Source organism: Prionailurus bengalensis, chromosome A3 (assembly GCF_016509475.1).
Source record: "Prionailurus bengalensis isolate Pbe53 chromosome A3, Fcat_Pben_1.1_paternal_pri, whole genome shotgun sequence".
Classification (NCBI taxonomy): Eukaryota; Metazoa; Chordata; class Mammalia; order Carnivora; family Felidae; genus Prionailurus; species Prionailurus bengalensis.
The window spans coordinates 62,674,924-62,693,860 of record NC_057354.1 but is presented as its reverse complement, the minus strand read 5'-3'; the positions used below and the strand labels follow the sequence as shown (position 1 = coordinate 62,693,860).

Genomic DNA, 18,937 nt, shown 5'->3' with positions numbered 1-18,937 from the left:
GACCTCCTCCCGGCGCCAGGAGCTCGGGCACGCCCAGTAGATTTTTGACCTCGAAGTACAGGCGGGGCCCCACCACCCGTGCGGCGCCCCTGGATCTTCAGTCCACAACGCCGCTACTGTGGCCGGGGAGTAGATGCCGTTAAAGAAAAGGCCTAGGAAGAGAAGTAGAAGGAAGCAGTGTGCAGACGTCCGGGTTCGAGTGGCTGGACGGTGCGTGGGGGCAACAAGTAGCTTGCACAGCGGGTAAGAAGCGTCAGTGCGAGCTGCTTCCTGCCTGCGGCGGAGCGACCGGCGCACGCAGGCAGAGACAGCAACTGAGAATGCTAAAGAGAGGCTAACTTCTTCCTTTGGGCAAGGAGATAAAAGGGGGGTGAGAGTATCCAAAAGGGTCGTGCTCCAGGTGAGGCTCGAACTCACAACCTCGGCATTGCTCTGCATGTACTGCTGTATAAGTACCGCGCGCTAACCGATTGCGCCACTGGAGCTCCGCTTAGCCGGCCTCGCGATGGCTCTATCAGGGTTCACCCGGGCTCGGTGCGGGCTTCAACGGAGCATGCGCACTGGTGGCTCGCGGCTCGGCGGGAGTGGGTCCGGGCCCCGAACCGCCCTCCTGCAGCTGCGGGCCCCGCGGCCCTAGGCGGAATGAGCGGGGACTTCTGCGAGGGTCTCCCACCGGAACGGAGGGCCGGTCGGCTGGGCAGTGACGGGGAGGCCAGTGGGCCGTTGAAATGAGCTCAGCCTGCCTCGCTGGGCAGCGCGGGAGGAGGAGCCCCGGCGTTACGTTCGGCGTCCTCCGGGAGTTTCGCCTCCGGGAGCGGGCCCCGCGAGGAGCCGGGCTTGTGGCCGGCGGGTGGACCTCGGTGCGGTGGTGACGCGGGCCGAGGGGTGGGGCGCAGCCGGGCGGCCTCGGCTCGTCGGCCGCAAGTTCCCGGTGGCCGCCCCCCGCCCCTCGTGACCAATTAGCGGGAGGCGGTGGCCCGGACTCCCCGCGCCGCCCTGGAAGTCAGCGGGGGCTGTCCGGTCAGGCAGCGCCGGGGCTGGGGCTGGACCGAGGGTGGCCTCCGCCGGCGGGGACTCCAGGACCCGAGAGGGCGGGGACTTCAGCATTGGAGCGTGGTCTGCCTGGGAGTTTTTCCGCGACCCCTTGTGTATCCTGTGCGCAGGTACAAGGCGTGTCCCCAAAACTGTTTCAAGCCACGGGCATTCCGGGGATATGATAGCCTGAGCCTTCGAGAGGGTGCAGGCTAATCCCCGCGTGTTTTGTTGGGCCACAACACGTTTGTTTAATTTTAAAACTAGTTTCTAATATTTAAAATCAAGAGGTCTCATACAAATATCTGCATATCCGTTTCTTTTTTAAAAACCAAACAGTGTAACACTGTACCTAGAGCCGAATTATAACTAAGCACTTTGTCTCCGTGGACCCCTTTCTCCATTAAAAAAAAAAATGTAATAATATTTTACTACTGCAAAATAAAGACAAATATAATCCAGGCTGGATTTATTGTTACATCATGATTATTATATTTATTTTTTCTTCTGATTTAAAAAGAATTTAAAATGTAAACATTTTTGCAGGCAAAAGGCACTGTGCCTATTGAATCTAATTGTTAATTCCACCAGTAACCTGCATCGCCCTGGGGGGTTAGCTGCAACCACCTCCACAATATACCCCCCCTCCCCCCGTGTCTTCCTCCAGGGTTGCCTCTCTAGATTATCTCCTGGGTCTCTGTTGGCTTGTTGGTCACCCCGTTTGGTTGACCAGAACCAGAAGAGCAAATAACAACACTATGATAATAGACTGGGGGAACCGGTATGAACAAGTGATGGGAGGCAGAATAGAGATCCGGTATGTAGACACTTTGATGGTGACTTGCCCACAGTAACAGGTTGCGGTAGGGTGACAGTGTCAAGCAGTACAATTGTAAAAAGCCTTGAAATTCAAGCAGAATTTATTAGAATAAGGAGACAGTAAAAGTTTCTGTGTAAGGCAGAGGCCTCCCAAAGGTGATGTTTATAGGAAGCTCAATACCATGTGCCTACCCAGAGAAAAGAGGTGAGACTCTCCAAATCATTTTGAACTGTAAGAGACACACATCCAGAGCAAGAGCTCAGAAAGGGGGATGGTTAATACCCCTGCAACATCCCACCAGGCACCAGGCAGGTAGTGGGATGCAGAGCTGTTTACAACATGGCCAGGAGCATGCCTGGCCAAGTCCAGGGTACCTCGAGGGCAGTGGAGAGAGAGACTTTGAAATAAATAAGTTGGAACAGGCTGTTAAGGTAATTGCATGGTTTCCTTGAGGTGGGAATAACTTTAAATTTTAAAATTCTATTTTATTTTATTTTTTAATTTATTTAAGTAATCTCTACACCCAAGACAGGGCTTGAACTCACCGCCTGGAGATTAAGAGCTACACACTCCACCCACTGAGCCAGCTGGGCACCCTTAGGTTTTTAAATTTTAAATTGAAAGAGATGGGGCACCTGGGTGGATCAGTCTGTTAAGCATCCAACTTTGGCTCAGGTCATGATCTCTCAGTTCATGAGTTTGAGCCCCATGTCAGGCTTTGACCTGACAGATCAGAGCCGGAAGCCTGCTTCAGATACTGTGTCTCTTTCTCTCTCTGACCCTGCCCCGCTCCTTCTCTGTCTCTCAAAAATAAACATTAAAACAATTTTTAATAAATTGAAAGGGGTTAATTTCCTAATAAACAAGAAAGTCGTGGACCCATACATAGTATCTTCTCAAATGCAGTAGCATTAGTCTGGTCTTCCTCCCTCCAAGTCCCTCAGAAGAGCCCACCTGGTAAACTCTGGGCAGCCAAGTTGGCCCTGGTGGGCCATAGATCCATTCCTCCATCGTGGATCTACCCTTTCATTAGTTCAGCAGATTTTGGCTGATCCTGGTTGCATGGGAACTAAAATAGCTTAGCTCCCAAGGTAACCGGGGCTCTAAAGGAAGGACCTAGTAAGGGCAGTGCTGAACCTGGAGGGGGCAGTGTCAGAACCTCTGCTACCCAAGAGATTGTTACAAGGCAAGGTCTCTTGGGACCTTCAAATCACTTAAACTCATACAGACTGACTCTGAAGAGCAATGAATTAAGAGTCTGAGCTCTGACTCTCACTGGCTGAGTGATCTTAAGTAAATCTCTTACCCTTTCTGGGCCTCAATTTCCTCACCTATAGTCTGAGACATCTAGACCAGATGAGAGCTTTCTAGCCTATTTTGACTGGAGAAGTCTTTTCACCATGTGTATACTTGCCAACACCTTGAGATTATTAAATCATTTAATAATTTTTGTGATGTGTAACAAGTTCTTTTTAAAATAAAATTTATTTTGGACAAATGTATAACTTTAAAATAATCTCAAGCAATGTCTATAATATAAAGACTAGTCTTAACCTATTTCCATTTACTACGTAATTATATAAATTATGTAAATATTAGTTTCAGGCACCCAATATAGTGATTCAACACTTCCATACATCACCCAGTGCTCATCACAACAAGTGCACTCCTAAATCCCCATCACCTGTTTTAATTCCTCTGGTAACCATCAGTTTGTTCTCTGTAGTTATGAGTCTGCTTTGTGGTTTGCCTCTCTTTTTCCCTTTGCTTGTTTGTTTTGTTTCTTAAGTTCCACATATGAGTGAAATTATATGGTATTTGTCTTTCTCTGACTTATTTCCCTTAGCATAATACTCTCTAACTCCATCCATGTCATTGCAAATGGCAAGATTTCATTCTTTTTCATGGCTGAGTAATATCCTGGGGTGTGTGTGTGTGTGTGTGTGTGTGCGCGCGCACACACACAACATCTTCTTTATCCATTCATTAGTCAATAGACACTTGGGCTGTTTCCATAATTTGGCTATTGTAGATAATGTTGCTATGAGCATTGGGGTGCATGTGTCCCTTTGAATTGGTATCTTTGTATTCTTTGGGTAAATACCTAGGAGTGCAATTGCCAAATCATAAGGTAGTTCTATTTTTAACTTTTTGAGCAAACTTCATACTGTTTTCCAGAGTGGCTGCACCAGTTTGCATTCCCACCAACAGTGCTTTTAACAAATAACTTTCAAAAGAACATTTATAAGCGCGCCTGGGTGGCTCAGTCCATTGAGCATCCATGTCTTGATTTCAGCTCAGATCATGATCCCAGGTTTGTGGTATCGAGCCCACACTGGGCTCTGTGCTGAGCATGGAGCTTGCTTAAGATTCTTTCTCTCTCCCTCTCCCATGCTCTCCATCTCTAAAATAAACATAATAAATAAATAAATAAATAAATAAATAAATAAACAAACAAATATTTATCATTTGATATTGGGACAAATGTATATTAAAATGTATGAAATTTAATAACTCATTGTAGCATCAAAAATAGGCAAAAAACTGCTTTTATAAATGAATGTTTGGAATTTATGCTTTTTGCACTTAAAAAAACTGGTTTATTTTTATTACTTTCTGGTTTTCATGTCTAAACGATGAGATAAAACAGAAGGGTTCAGGCTGCGATATACAAGCACCATTTTTAGTGGTCTGGCTCATGTTTATTCCTACTAATGAAAGGCTGTATTGGATCTAATGGTCACTCTATTTTCTCTTTTTTGGCTTTGGTTTTTGATATCAGGATGAGCCAGATAAACATTTTGGTCAGCTGAATCCAATTTGCATGTCTGGTGAACAAAGATCATCTTGGGTCACATTGTAGAATTTTCATGTTATGTTCTTCATTTACTTTTCTTTCAGCAAACTTCACATTTTACGTTTTTAGCCAGTGTTCCATAATGACATTAAGCAGTATATGACTACAAGAAGTTGCCATGGAGTCATCAAAACCCATAGAGGATCCACCAGAGTGGCTGAGTCATAGGCACACACCTGGTGTTCGGATGCTGCTGCAGGGTGCTGGTCAGCATGCATTGGGAGGCTCCCAAAGTGATCCCATTTTCATGGGGCAAGAGGTTGTCTGAAGAATACTTTTTTTCAGACTACAAGTTTGAAAGATGCCACTGCCACCTATAAGTGCAGACCTCAAGTGTGGACCATCTTGACTGCCTTTCTGAACCTCTGGGATCACGCAGCATCTGAGATCCCCTCCTGTGCTAACTAGTCCATGATCCTCCCCAGCACCACCTGGGGAAATGACCCTTTATTTTCCCTTAGGAGGAGAAAGGCCCAAGGCCCAAACTCGAGGGAAGCGTGAGGCGGACTGAACCGGTTACATGCAGCAGTGGAGCATGATAATTTGGGGAAACACAGATCCCTTCATTCTGGATTGAAGCTGAAATGAAAGACATGGTAAGAGCCCATCATATGAGAGGAAACTCAAAAAGACTGCTCACACTCATTGTTGGTAAAAGTGTGGGAAATGGACACTGTTTTGTTTTGTTTTGTTTTGTTTTGTTTTGTTTTGTTTTGAAGACCGTTGGGTAGGATCTACCAAATGCATGTATCCTTTGACCCAGTGCTTCTGCTTCTAGGAATCTGCCCTATAGAGACACTCGTATATGGGAATAAGTATTTCATCAACTCTAAGATGCCCTAAACTGGAAAATATACTGTTGTTTTATGTACCATTAAGAAAGGAGGAGCTCCTGGGTGGCTCAGTTGGTTGACCGTTGGACTTCGGCTCAGGTGACAATCTCACGGCTGGTGAGGTCCAGCCCCACATAGGGCTCCACGCTAAAGTGCAGAGCCTGCTTGGGATTCTCTCTCTCTCTCCTCTCTCTCTCTCTCTCTCTCTCTCTCTGCCCCTCCTCCAGTCGTGCTTTCTGTCTCAAAATAAAGAAACTTAAAAAAAAGAAAGAAAAAATCCTGCCATTTAAACTATGATGCTGTACTTTCATATTACTTAGACTTTTTATTATATACTTATTAAAAGAGCTCTTTTAGACAGACTCAGACGTACTTTTTTTTTTAATCATATTAGTCTTGAGAACTGCTACTGCTCTCTGCCCAGCTTTTCTGCCTCTTGGTTCCTCCCACTTACAGACCAGCCAATGCTTGGGAGGGGAAAGGCTCTCAGGGTGTCACACTCACCTCAGTGTACTTCTCTTCTCCCTGAAGTCATGGCCCCTCAATACCTGGATTGCCTCAGTAGCTCTTCATTGCCTTCAAGCAGATGTGTGCGTGTATGTGTGTTTATTGTACCTCTAGCCACTGTCTGTGGGAGTAGCTTAATAGAAAACAACACTTCAAGAGGTAGCACAAATTCATCCTCCAAACAGGGACATTTCTGAGAGCAAGAGGGTCACTGCCAATAATACTGGGTCAGGGGGGCATCTAGGTGGCTCAGCCAGCTTGAGCATCTGGCTTCTGCTCAGGTCATGATCCCACAGTTTGTGAGCTCAAGCCCCGCATCTGGCTTTGTGCTCACAGCCCAGAACCTGCTTCAGATTCTGTGTCTCCCTCTCTCTCTGCCCCTCCCCCGCTCACACTCGGGGTCTCTCTCTCTCAAAAATAAATTTTAAAAAAACATTAAAAAGATCATAATACTGGATCAATGAGCATGACATGTGACTGTCACGGACAGCCAGAACACACGGCCACCCTAATCCTAGTCCCCTTTGTACTGCTGTAAATACATAAATCATAAATAAGAAAGATTCCTTATTAATTTTTTTTAAATTTGAGAACATAGATGGGGGGTGTACCTGTTATTAACTAAGTGCTTCTCTGCCCCAAATATGCCTTTCTCGCCCTGCTCTGTGATCCTGTTAGCCAGTGCTGCCTTAGACCTTGTCAGTGAGTGGACAGTGTTTTTCTTCTGGCTCCTTGAGCACACAGCTGGGTGGTTTCTCAGTGAGATTTTGCTGTCCCCCAACACACAGTTTCCTGCCTGTCAGCCCTAGCCTGCTGCACCTCAGCAAACTTCTCTGCCGTCCAGTAGGCCACTACCATGAGTCTCAGCTTTGGCGGGAGGAAGGGCCCCTTCCAAGTTCCTTCCTTCCATGGGTTTTCTACATCATCTCTGGAGGTAGTGGCTTCTCCCTCTATCCCTATTCCTGTATTCATTAAAGCTCCATTTACCCCCCTCAGTGGTTACTCCCTGTCTACTGGTTAACAATTTTTTTTTTTGCTATTTTTAAAGTATAATCTCTGTTTGATTTTATTTTTCCAGAGAACAGTTTTTCTTCAATCCTTAAGGACTTAGCTCTTTACATGGGCTTTGGTGGAGGTCGTGGGGCAGCACCGGCAGGTCTAAATCAGGGCGGTGGTGTTCGGTCCTTCTGTGCTTCACGAGAGCGATTCCTGACTACCTTGCTGTGAATGGCACAACTCACACAGTAACGTAGTTTCACATACAGCTTGGGAAGCACATAGGCATCGAAGACACTAGCTTCAGAAAGTCCCTGACCGCGACGGCCTCTACTATGTTCCAGATAACGAACTTCTTAATGGCCTTGTCCTTGGGCACGCAGCGGGCACAGTTGGTACAGTGAATAGGCTGCACATGGCCAAGGCCTTTTTTGGCACGACCATTCTTCCTTCTTTTCTTGGTCATCTTGGAAAAGAGGACCCGAGAGAGCAACAATTTTTTATACTGAATTTTCTCTGTTCAAATTCCTGGTGTGGTTTCTGGATCCAGGCTCATACAGGATGCATTTGTTATTTCTTTCACTTGTCATTTGAAAACAAAATATTTCAAAGGATATGGAGAATACGTGCTGGGTTGGAAAAAATAACACCCTTCTACAGTGCTTACCATGTGCCAGGCACTGTTCTGAGAACTTTACACCTTATTAACTGTGGTCATTCCCGTGCCAGTATTATGAAGTAAGTAACATTATATTTTTCTTTTACAGATGAGGACACTGATGCACGGTGAGGTCACCTAAGTAAATAGGAGAGACCGGATTCAAATGCAGATTGTGTGATTTGAGAATCCATGCCCTTGACACTATAGAGAGTAGGGTGCTCAAAAGGCCACTGGAGTAGGAGGGCCATGACAGTGCCTGGCATTTAGAACGGGGCCTCTCAAGAATCACCCTCAAGAAGGCACTTATGAGGACTCACAGAGCCCCTGCGTGATGGTGGCTAAGGGTCCTAATTTGACATATAGGAAATATCAGATAGAACTAGGGCCGCTAGAGAGATGAAAACTGGGGCCCAGGGGTGCTGGGGCCCCTGGCTGCCCCAAACCCTCCTGCTGAGAAGATGGGTGGTTCTCCTGTCAGTTCTGTCAACAGTTGAACCCAAACATACTGGACCAGGTATGTGAGGGCAGTCTCTAAGGAGACTAAGCACAGATGATGATGGTGTCTTCCCTTTGAGAGGAGGAAGGGAGAGTCTTAACAGAGGCAGCCACAGAACTCTGGGGTTGCAGTTCCTCTCTGGGCTATCCTTAGGTCAAAGTGTTGGGGCCTGTAGGAAAGTTTACCCTGTGAGGCTGAAGAAAGACAAGGAAGTGGAGGAAAACAATCTTCACTTATATGTCTGTTCAGCCAGGAACTGCCTGGCTTCAAAATTCCTTTACATGTATACACTGTGAAAAATAACGGGAAACTTCACTAAAATGCGCTGTGGAGGTTCCGGCAGGGGGAGCTCTCCTACACCCCTACGCAGCGGTCAATTGCAGACCCAAGAGGAAGACGCGAGTTGACGGGGCTAGGGGATACCACTCCACTACTCCAGCCAAAGGACGGTGCTTTCCTCGTCCCCGGGGCAACAGCTCAGCCAATGAGAAGCCACCATACTTGGAACTCCCAGTTTACCCCAATGGACTTTTAGTTTCTAACAGCCTACCTAACTGACCCCTTTTCTCCTTAAAAAAGCGTACCTCTCCTCTCTTCCCCGGACTTGCCTGTGGTTTTGGTGCAACTTCTTTGTCCCGGATTACAGTTCTCTTTAATTACTGAATAAGCTCGTAAAATAACTGGCAGTTTTAATTTTTAAGGTTAATATTACTTGGTGCTCAGAGGTGGCATCCAGAGAAGACCCCCACCCCCACCCCAGGGCTCCCGGGGCTGGTGAGCAAATAGGTGCGGTACCCACGGAAATGTTGCAGCTCACTGCTTTCTCGCCTTCTCTGGGGTTGGAGGGTAAGTGTTTTGGTTTGGGGGGGGGGGGTTGTTTGTTTTGTTTTGTTTTTTAATCTTTGGGAGTACAGTTTGGCCTTTGGTTGGATTCCTTTTCGGCATCAGACTGTTCCCTTTGGAGCTGTGCCAGTTCGAACTGTGTTGGCCTTTGTTCCTACTCCCCTTGGGACCGAACTGGTGAAGTGGGAACTGTGCCTGTTGGAACTGCCATAGCCTTGGGTCCTAATCCTGTTTGTACCTGGACTGTTCCTTCAGACACTGCTAGCTAGCCCCTGTCTGATTCCTTCTGGAACCAGGCTGTTCCTGAAAAACTTCTAAGAAATGGGATTCCAGTCATCAAAATGCTTTGAGGGCACTCCCCTTACTGGGAATCCAGCCTGTTTTATGTTTAAAAACTATGCACACTGCATGCACACTTACAGATTAATGGACTGACTTAACCAGAAGTGATTTAGAACTTCAATGGCCTATATTATAGGGAACTTTTGATCTCCCCAAACTTTAACTTTCTCAAAGCTGAATTGGACAACCATGGTTCTAAAATTGACAAAACTGGGGCGCCTGGGTGGCTCAGTCGGTTAAGCATCCAACTTCAGCTCAGGTCATGATCTCACAGTCTGTGAGTTCGAGCCCTGCGTCGGGCTCTGTGCTGACAGCTCAGAGCCTGGAGCCTGTTTCAGATTCTGTGTCTCCCTCTCTCTGACCCTCCCCTGTTCGTGCTCTGTCTCTCTCTGTCTCAAAAATAAATAAACGTTAAAAAAATTAAAAAAAAAAAAAGTTGACAAAACTGAATGGGACTGAATAGGATTCCTGTTTTAATTGGTATTTTGACGCTTCCAAATGCTATCAGGAATCTAAAATCCCTCTCTCCTGACCTTTTGGTATCTTTCATCTGACCATGTCAAATGTTCCCATTTAAACTTACCTAGCATCATGGTTTATGATTTAAAACAAAACAAAAAACCCTCTGGTCCTTATGTCTAGAGGCACTTTGAATCTTTCATGCCAGATACTGCCTGCAGCAGGATCAAGAAGGTTTTATGGAAAACTGGGATAGTCTCCATGACCACAGCTAAATAAATAAGAAACAACCTACCTTGTGGGTTTTGAAAAGTTTAAAAATAATAATAAAATAAAATAGCCTCCAAGATACAATTTATAAACCAAATGAGGCAAACAAACCATTAAAAAGAAAAAAAGGGGCTTCTGAGACCTCTTCTGCCCCTCCCCCATCTTTCTTGCCTACAGACACAAGGCAGCTTACCTTTGTGCTCATCTCCTCCCTCCTAATCAGCTGGGAAAAACTACAGTCCAGATTGGGAATGAATCCCTCTCTGTCCTTACTGACACCAGACCTACACTCTGTGCTTAACTCCACTGCTCTAAAGCAGCCCGTGCCTCAGAGCACTAAAAAGCAGCTCAAATACTGGGGGTTCTCTGATAAACCTCAACAGATTCTCATCTCTGAACCCATTCCCTTTTGCCGAGGTCCTTTGAGAGATCCACACCCTTTTCTCCTCAGTTCCTCAGCGCCTATTCATTTATTGGGCTGAGCTTTCTTAGAAGAATATCATGCCAGGAGCGCCTGGATGGCTCAGTCGGTTGAGCATCTGACTTTGGCGCAGGTCATGATCTCACAGTTTGTGGGTTTGAGCCCCGCATCGGGCTCTGTGCTGACAGCTCAGAGCCTGGAGCCTGCTTTGGATTCTGTGTCTCCCTCTTTCTCTGCCCCTGCCCCGCTCACACTCTGTCTCTCTCAAAAATAAACATTAAATATATATATATATATATATATATATATATATATATATTATAATAATAATAAAAGATCATGCCAGAATTTCTTTCTCCCAAAAGGGAAAAATAATTCTAGAATTTGACAGTGGTAACAAAATTAGCGAACAAAAGGAAATGAATGACCTTTCGGCATCTTTTCTATGCTCTGTCTCTGATGGCACTATAGCTGAGTCTGAGGACAGTAATCATTTGTTCCTTTTGGATCAGCTACCACCCTCTTTATGGGCAAAATCATCTACTGATATTGGCAGAATCCACAGTGCACCTCACATCAAGATTCAAATAGGTCCCTCAAAACCACTCTCTAGAATTAATCAATACCCTGTAAATAAGGAAGCCCTTCAGAGCAGCAAGTCCATAATAGAGGGTTATAAGACTTGGGGCCTGATTATCCCCCGTACTAGTCCCTGTAACAGCTCTATTTTACCGTGAGAAAACCCAACAGCCAAGGATGGATGTTTGCCCATGACCTCCAAGCAATAAGTAACATTGTTAAACCCTTGGCATCCAGTTCCCCATCCTCATCCACTACTGACATCCATTCCCACTGAAAGCATATTTTCACTATCATTGTCCTATACAGTGCATCTTAGTATCACTGTTGATAAGGACATCCGATATCTTTGCCTTCATTTGAGGAGAATGGCAATACACCTGGACAGTAATGGCCCAAGGTTACACAGAGATTCCTTCCCATTTCTCACAAAACTTAAAGGCTGATTTGGATGATAGAACTTTTTTTCCAGGCTCTAATTTGTTTCAATAGGGTCATGACCTGCTTCTCTGCTCCCCTTCTCAAACCTCTTCACCAGAAGAGTTAAAACTCTTGTTAAAACTCTTGGCTTTAAAGGGACATAGAGTGTCCAAAGAAAAATTGCAGTTTGTTCAAACTCAGGTTCAATTATTTAGGACACCTGATCTCAGAACAAGGACTAGATTTGGGTCCAGGTAGATTTCAAGGCTTCCTGAATTTCCCAAAACCTAAAACTAAGCAATTTCTTGAACTGGCTGGCTGTTACCACAATTGGATTCCAAATTTCTCTGATATGGCTCAGCCTCTATGTGCTTTACTAAAAAACAACATCCCTATCCCTGTTATTTGGAAAGAGGGGGATGACATAGCCTTTGGGACTTTAAAGGTCTAACAAAACTCCCTGCCCTTGGAATCCTAATTATCAACTTCCCTTTTTCCTCTTTGTATGTGAAAGGAAACGAACTGCCCTTGGAGTGCCCACCCAAAAGCACAGGGACCATCATCGCCCTGTGAGGATTATAGCCAACAACTGGACTGGATATCTTCTATGAATCCCTTGCCTGAGAGCCATTCCTGCCACTGCCCTTTTAGTTAAGGCCACTGCAGAAATAGTCACGGGGTCCCCTTTAACCATCCTTGTGCCACCAAACTCCAGGGAATAGACTCTTGGATCTTTGTGACACATGTAAAGAAAGCACCAAACCCTAGCTCGACCTGCACACCCACCATCTGGTGACCTGAAAGTAAAGATTTCTCAGAATTGAAACAGACAACATCTGGACAGATGGCTTTCTCAAGATGTCTGGACCAGGCCTATACACCTTTTCACACTGTTGCTTCTATCTCTGTTGTGGAAAGAAAATGCCCTTTGTCTGCATTTCCCAATGTCTTGCAAAAGGAGGAAACCTTTGATTATGAGCTTTTCATAAACAGCCACATAATAATCCTGTGAGCATTTCTGAAGGGTTAGAAGATTCAGAATTCATGATAGTCTTTTATCTGAACTATTAACTGACTCTGGATTCTTACCCCAATTCATGGTTTCTGAATTTACAACTTAACAGACTACTGCTGAATAACACATATGGTTCTAAACAGTTCTTTTGAAGTAACAGTGTTATTTTCCCTTAATCTACCTTGGCAGTTTTGCTATTCTTGCAAAAAAGTTCATCAGCTGTTGCTTTGTGTTTATACATTATGCTGTATCTTCCCAAATGCTCTCTGTTTTTTCATTCAGTGCACTCCCACAGTATTTCACTCTTTTGCCTCATAGTCACTTTAAGAGGGGACCTCCAGGAGGTATACATGACTTTGGGTTTGCCTTCATAGGGGAAACCTTACTTCCCTAAGCCCAGATAAGCGCCAATAAATATTTTCAGTTGGCTACTTTCAGACCTTGGGTCCTGGTTTTAAACCAACATAGAGTTTGGAATTGTTGTGTTGCTTCTAATTCCATACTTGTCTGTCAATCTTTTGCAGAAAGGAGGTGCCCTTGCAGAAAGGAAGATACAGACTTCCAATGAAAAGTGCCTGAGAGTTTCTTCCTTCTAACCTTCCCTGTTATTCCAGTGTGGCTTAAGTGACTTCCACCTGCTATGCACTTTCCCTCCGACGTTAGACATGACAACCAGGGAAGGTTCTTCTTGGAGCTGAGAGGAAAAAAACACTAAATATAAAAAACCTGACTATTGATCAATTATGCCTTCAAGGAAAGATCGAAGGGGTGAAATGTGAGAAATAATAACTGGGAAACCTCACTAAAAGGAGCCCGGAGGTTTCTGCAGGGGGACCTCTCACGCCCTACCACACAAAGTTAACTGTAGACCCAACAGGAAGAGATGGACTTGACCTTACGTGGACTTGACCTTGCATGTAGATACACTCTACTACTCCAGCCAAAGGGACAGATTTTTTCCTCATCCCCAGGCAACAGGTTAGCCAATGAGAACCCCCCCATACTTGGAACACCTGGTTTTCTCCAATGGACTTTTAGTTTATAACAGCCTTCCCCAGTTATGCCTTTTCTCCTTAAAAGAGTGTACCTCTCTCCATCGTTCCCCAGACTTGCCTATGGTTTTGCCTCAGCTTGTTTGTCCTAGATTGTTATTCTCTTTTATTCCGGAATAAAGCCATTTTTGCTGGTAAAATAAACTGGGAGTTTTTATTTTTAAGGTTAACAACACATGGTTTAGCCATTCTATTAATGGACATCTGGGGTTATTTCCTGTTTAAAGCTGTCATAAATAAAGCTGCTAAGAGCATTCTTGTGCACAGGTTTTTGTTTTCATTTCTTTGGGGTAAATACAGGAGTGGAATTGCTGGGTCATAAGGTAGGGTTTTTTGTAAAAGTTTTTTATTGTCAAACTTTTTTAATGTTTATTTATTTTTGAGGAAGCAAGAGATTGCAGAAGGGGCAGAGAGAGAGAGGGAGACACAGAATCTGAAGCAGGCTCCAGGTTCCTAGCTGTCAGCACAGAGCCTGACACGGGGCTCGACCTCACTGACTGTGAGATCATGACCTGAGCCAAAGTTGGATGCTCAACCAACTGAGCTACCCAGGCACCCCAATTGTAAACATTTTTTTAGTTTTATTTATCTTGGGAGAGAGCATGAGCAGTGCAGGGGCAGAGAGAGAGAATCCCAAGCAGGCTCTGCACTGTTAGCACAGAGCCTGATGTGGGCTTGAACTCACAAACTGCGAGATCATGACCTGAGCCAAAACCAAGAGTCAGACACTCAACCAACTGAGCCACCCAGGCACCCAAGATAAATAAATAAAACTTAAAAAAGACACTCTGACCTCTGAGAGGACACAACAGCTTCTGGTGTTGATATCTCTGATGGGGTCACTTTAAAGCTGATTCTGCAAGATCCAGGAAACTGCCAAGTCCTAGGTGACAGGGAAACTAAGGGAAAGACCCAGGGTGTGGAGTTGGGGAGCCACAGGCAGGCCGGAAGTCCCTGCTTCCCCTGCCCCCATCCTTGAAGACACCCTCTCTTACCTCCATTGGCTTTTTTTGTGGTTGGTTGGCTATCATTTTGTTCTTCATTTCTTATTTTATTGCACTGTGATGAATGAAGATGGTCTGATTATTATTTTGGGGAGGGAGGATGTGTTAATATTTCTTTTGTAGTTGAGCCTATGGTCAACTTTGTGAATGTGTACTCTTCTCTTAAAATGCAGTTCTAGGGGTGCCTGGGTGGTGCAGTTGGTTAAGCGTCCTCCTCTTGATCTCAGCTCAGGTCATGATCTCACAGTTCCTGAGTTCAAGCCCCACATCCAGCTCTGTGCTGACAGCTCAGAGCCTGGAGCCTGGTTCAAATTCTGGGTCTCTCTTGGGGCGCCTGGGTGGCGCAGTCGGTTAAGCGTCCGACTTCAGCCAGGTCACGATCTCGCGGTCCGGGAGTTCGAGCCCCGCGTCAGGCTCTGGGCTGATGGCTCAGAGCCTGGAGCCTGTTTCCGATTCTGTGTCTCCCTCTCTCTCTGCCCCTCCCCCGTTCATGCTCTGTCTCTCTCTGTCGCAAAAATAAATAAACGTTGAAAAAAAAAAAAGTTTTCAAATTCTGGGTCTCTCTCTGCCCCTCCCCCACTCATACTCTGTCTCTGTCTCTCTCAAAAATTAAAAAAAAACAAAATTTTTTAAAATAATAAAGTCTTTATAAATAAAAATATGAAAGCATTGACACTTAAAACTCAGCAGATGAGCTGAATAGTAGAATACTACAACTAAATAGAAAAACAGTAAACTGGAAGATTAGGCAGAATATTCCCAGAATGCAGAACAAAGGGAAATGGGGAAAAGAAAGAAAAGTTCAATGACATGCAGATAAGATCTAAAAATTCTAACATTCATCAAAAAAATTTTTCAGAAACTGATAATAGAATTGATGAGAAACAATTAAAAAAAAAAACAAGGGGTGCCTGGGTGGCTCAGTTGGTTGAGCGTCCAACTTTGGCTCAGGTCATGATCTCACAGTCTGTGAGTTCGAGCCCCACGTCAGGCTCTGGGCTGATAGCTCAGAGCCTCAAGCCTGCTTCTGATTCTGTGTTTCCCTGTCTCTCTGCTCCTCCCCCACTCATGCTCTGTCTCTCTCACTCTCAAAAATGAATAAATGTTAAAAAGAAATTAAAAAAGAAACCACAAGAATTTCCCAGATCTGAAGAATGACACACACATACACACACAAATACACAAAGAATAATTCCCCCCAAAATGTATGGAATATAAGAAATAATAGCAAGTTAATACATTAGGAAAACATTAAGACATCTAAGTATTGCCTGTATAAAATTTTTAAATAATGATCTAAACAAAATCAACAAAGAAGTTGCCAGTAGGGAATTCCAGAAGGAAGTTAAAACTTGCCCAGATTCCTTTGTTCTTGTCTTAGGTTCTAGGGGTAGATATAGATGCTGTTTAACGATACACATTATTGGGGCACCTGAGTGGCTCAGTCGGTTAAGTGCCCAACTTTGGCTCAGGTCATGATCTCACAGTTCATGAGTTCAAGCCCTGCTTCAGGTTCCTTGCTGACAGCGTGGAGCCTGCTTGAGATTCTCTCTCCCCTTCTCTCTCTCTCTGCCTCACCCCTGCTCTCTCTCAAAATAAATAAACTTAAAAAAAAATTATACACATAAGTAGAAATCTACAAATTTAAATCAGTGCATGTCTTTAAAGAATAACCCGTAGATACATAGGAATAGAATGTAGAAGGAGAAATGGATCCAAGAAAACATAATCAAAAGCCAGATTCGTAGACGTGACTAGCTATCTCCCAAGCATCATTTACTACCTTCCAGTTAAGAGCCAGAGTTTTGTGTGAGGATCCCACCCCTCCCCCATGGCCACAGACTCTGGGGGCTGCCTACTCCATCTCCAGCTTCAAGTACAAATCTTAACTAAGTCAGAGTATCTACTCCCTCTGCCCCAATAATTGGTTCAGGTGTGGACATGTGAGCCTTAGATCACCAGTAAACACACCTGGTTCTCAGCTGCGGGCAATTTTGCCTGCCTCCCCACCCTGAGACTTTTTGCAATGTCTAGAGAAATTTTTGGTTGTCCCAATGGAGAAGAGCTCTGGCATGTAGTAGAGAGAAGCCATGGAAGTGTTGAACAACCTACAGTGCAAAGGACAGCCCTCTGCAACAATTATTCAGCCCAAAATGTCCATGATGCCAAGGTAGAGAACCCCTGGTCTAAAGGAAAAATTATGGATACTTTACATCCCTTGACCCCTCAAGGAAGCAGCCTTGGGATGAAGCTGTTGCTGCAGATAGCAGATCTGAGGGATGGAAAGAATCAGGGTCCATGATGACACCACTAGTCACAGGCTCATTCTCCCACTGGATATCCAGTTACCTGAGCCTTTCTTTAACTCTCTGTTAGTTAAGCCACTGTTTAACTGGGGTGTCTGTTACTCGCAGCCACAAGCATCCTGATAAACTAGGAAAGAAAGAAAAGAAAAGAGAACACAAAGAAAAGGAATGTATGTAGACAGAATAATGCCCCACACTCCCATCCACCCCCCCACCAAAGACCTCCACGTCCTAATCCCCAGAATTTGTGATTATGTCACCTTGCATGATGAAAGATACTTTTGCAGATGTGATTATATTAAGAGGTTAGAGATGGAGGGACTATCCTGGGTTATCTGAGTGGGTCTAATGTAATCACAAATGTTCTTATAAGGGAAAGAGGGAGGTGGGAGCAGCACAGGGAGAGAGATGTGCCAAGGAGAGCAGAGGGTTGAGTGATGTCCTTTAGCGATGGAGGAAGGGCCTTGAGCCTAGAAACACAGGTGGCTTCTAGGAGCTGGGAAAGAAAAGGAACACAGATTCTCTCCTCTAGTCCCCAGAAAAAAAATGCAGCTCTGACAATATTTTAATTTTAGCCCACAAGACCCATTCAGACTTCTCATGTACAGAACTGTAAGATAATAAATGTGTGTCATTGTAAGCCCCTCTAAGTTTGTAGTAACTTGTTTTAGCAGCAATAGGAAACTTAACACAGCATGGCAATTAGAAAACCCAAAATAAGATCGCAGGAGTACGTACAAACATAGCAATAATTACACAAATATGAAAGGGTTGACTACCTATTAAATAACAGAGGCTCTCAGTCTGGAGATTTTTTTTAATTAATTAATTTATTTTGAGAGAGAGAGTGCACGCATGGGAAGGGCAGAGAGAGAGGAGAGAGAGAATCCCAAGCAGGCTCTGCATTGTCACCATGGAGCCTGACGCAGGGCTCAATCCCACAAACCGTGAGATCATGACCTGAGCCGAAATCAAGAGTCAAATGTTTAACTGAGCCACCCAAGTGCCCCTAGATGAGATTTTTAAACTCCAGCTATGTGCCATGGGTGAGAAAACACACTCACCTTTGATGGGAGGAGTTGCAAAGTCACACTGCAAGGGGTATGGATTTGAGAAGGGAAGGAGTTACTCTGGCATCTTTTTTTTTTTTTTTAAGTAATCTCTCCACCCATCGTGGGGCTCAAATTCACAACCCCGAAATCAAGAGTCGCATGCTCTACCGGCTGGGCCAGCCAGAAGCCCTGTGGCTTCTTTTTGATCCACTTATAATACCTGGAAAATATACAAACATATCAAGATATAGCAATATTAATAACATATCGATTAATATTCACATAATAAAGTTGAAGTCAAAGTGAAAGAAAACTAAGAGGAAATAGTTCATATTGACAAACACTACAACAAAAAGGTAAAATAGTCTTAAAGCTCTTTACATCTAACAACATAGATTCAAAATATGTAAAGTAAAATCTGCTGAAAGTACAAGGAGAAACTGACCAAAAACTACCCTGGAGACTTCAGTGTACTTCTCTAAGAAACCAAAATATTAAGCAGTTCAGTTTTTAAAAATAAGGATAATGACTATTTGGGTAACACAGTAGGTTGATCTAATAGAAACATTCAGAACTGCATTTTTAAATTTTTTTTTTCAACGTTTATTTATTTTTGGGACAGAGAGAGACAGAGCATGAACGGGGGAGGGGCAGAGAGAGAGGGAGACACAGAACCGGAAACAGGCTCCAGGCTCCGAGCCATCAGCCCAGAGCCCGACTCGGGGCTCGAACTCACGGACCGCGAGATCGTGACCTGGCTGAAGTCGGACGCTTAACCGACTGCGCCACCCAGGCGCCCCCAGAACTGCATTTTTAAAAAGTTTTTGTGTACTTATTTTGAGAGAGAGAGCGCGCGCGCAAAAGTTGGGGAGGGACAGAGAGGAGAGACAGAATCCCAACCAGGCTCAGCGCCACTAGCACAGAGCCTAATACGGGGCTCAAACTCCCACACCACGAGATCACGACCAGAGC

The 18,937-nt window shown here is 44.7% G+C and overlaps 1 long non-coding RNA gene, 1 other non-coding gene and 1 pseudogene across 3 annotated transcripts; 1 reads left to right on the top strand and 2 right to left on the bottom strand.

The window, feature by feature from the left end:
- The first annotated feature begins 97 nt into the window (after positions 1 to 97).
- LOC122496773 lies at positions 98 to 13,747 on the top strand. Of its 2 annotated transcripts, none has more exons than XR_006300935.1 (4): positions 98 to 210; positions 5,171 to 5,305; positions 7,813 to 9,048; positions 13,076 to 13,747. It is a non-coding gene; the product is annotated as an uncharacterized LOC122496773 (long non-coding RNA). The 2 variants fall into 2 exon arrangements; XR_006300934.1 differs by having other exon boundaries at positions 129 to 243.
- Positions 393 to 485, bottom strand: TRNAI-UAU. Its single transcript is given in 2 exon segments — positions 393 to 428; positions 448 to 485. It is a non-coding gene; the product is annotated as a tRNA-Ile (tRNA).
- On the bottom strand, positions 7,089 to 7,534 carry LOC122496771 (annotated as a pseudogene).
- Positions 13,748 to 18,937: the final 5,190 nt, after the last annotated feature.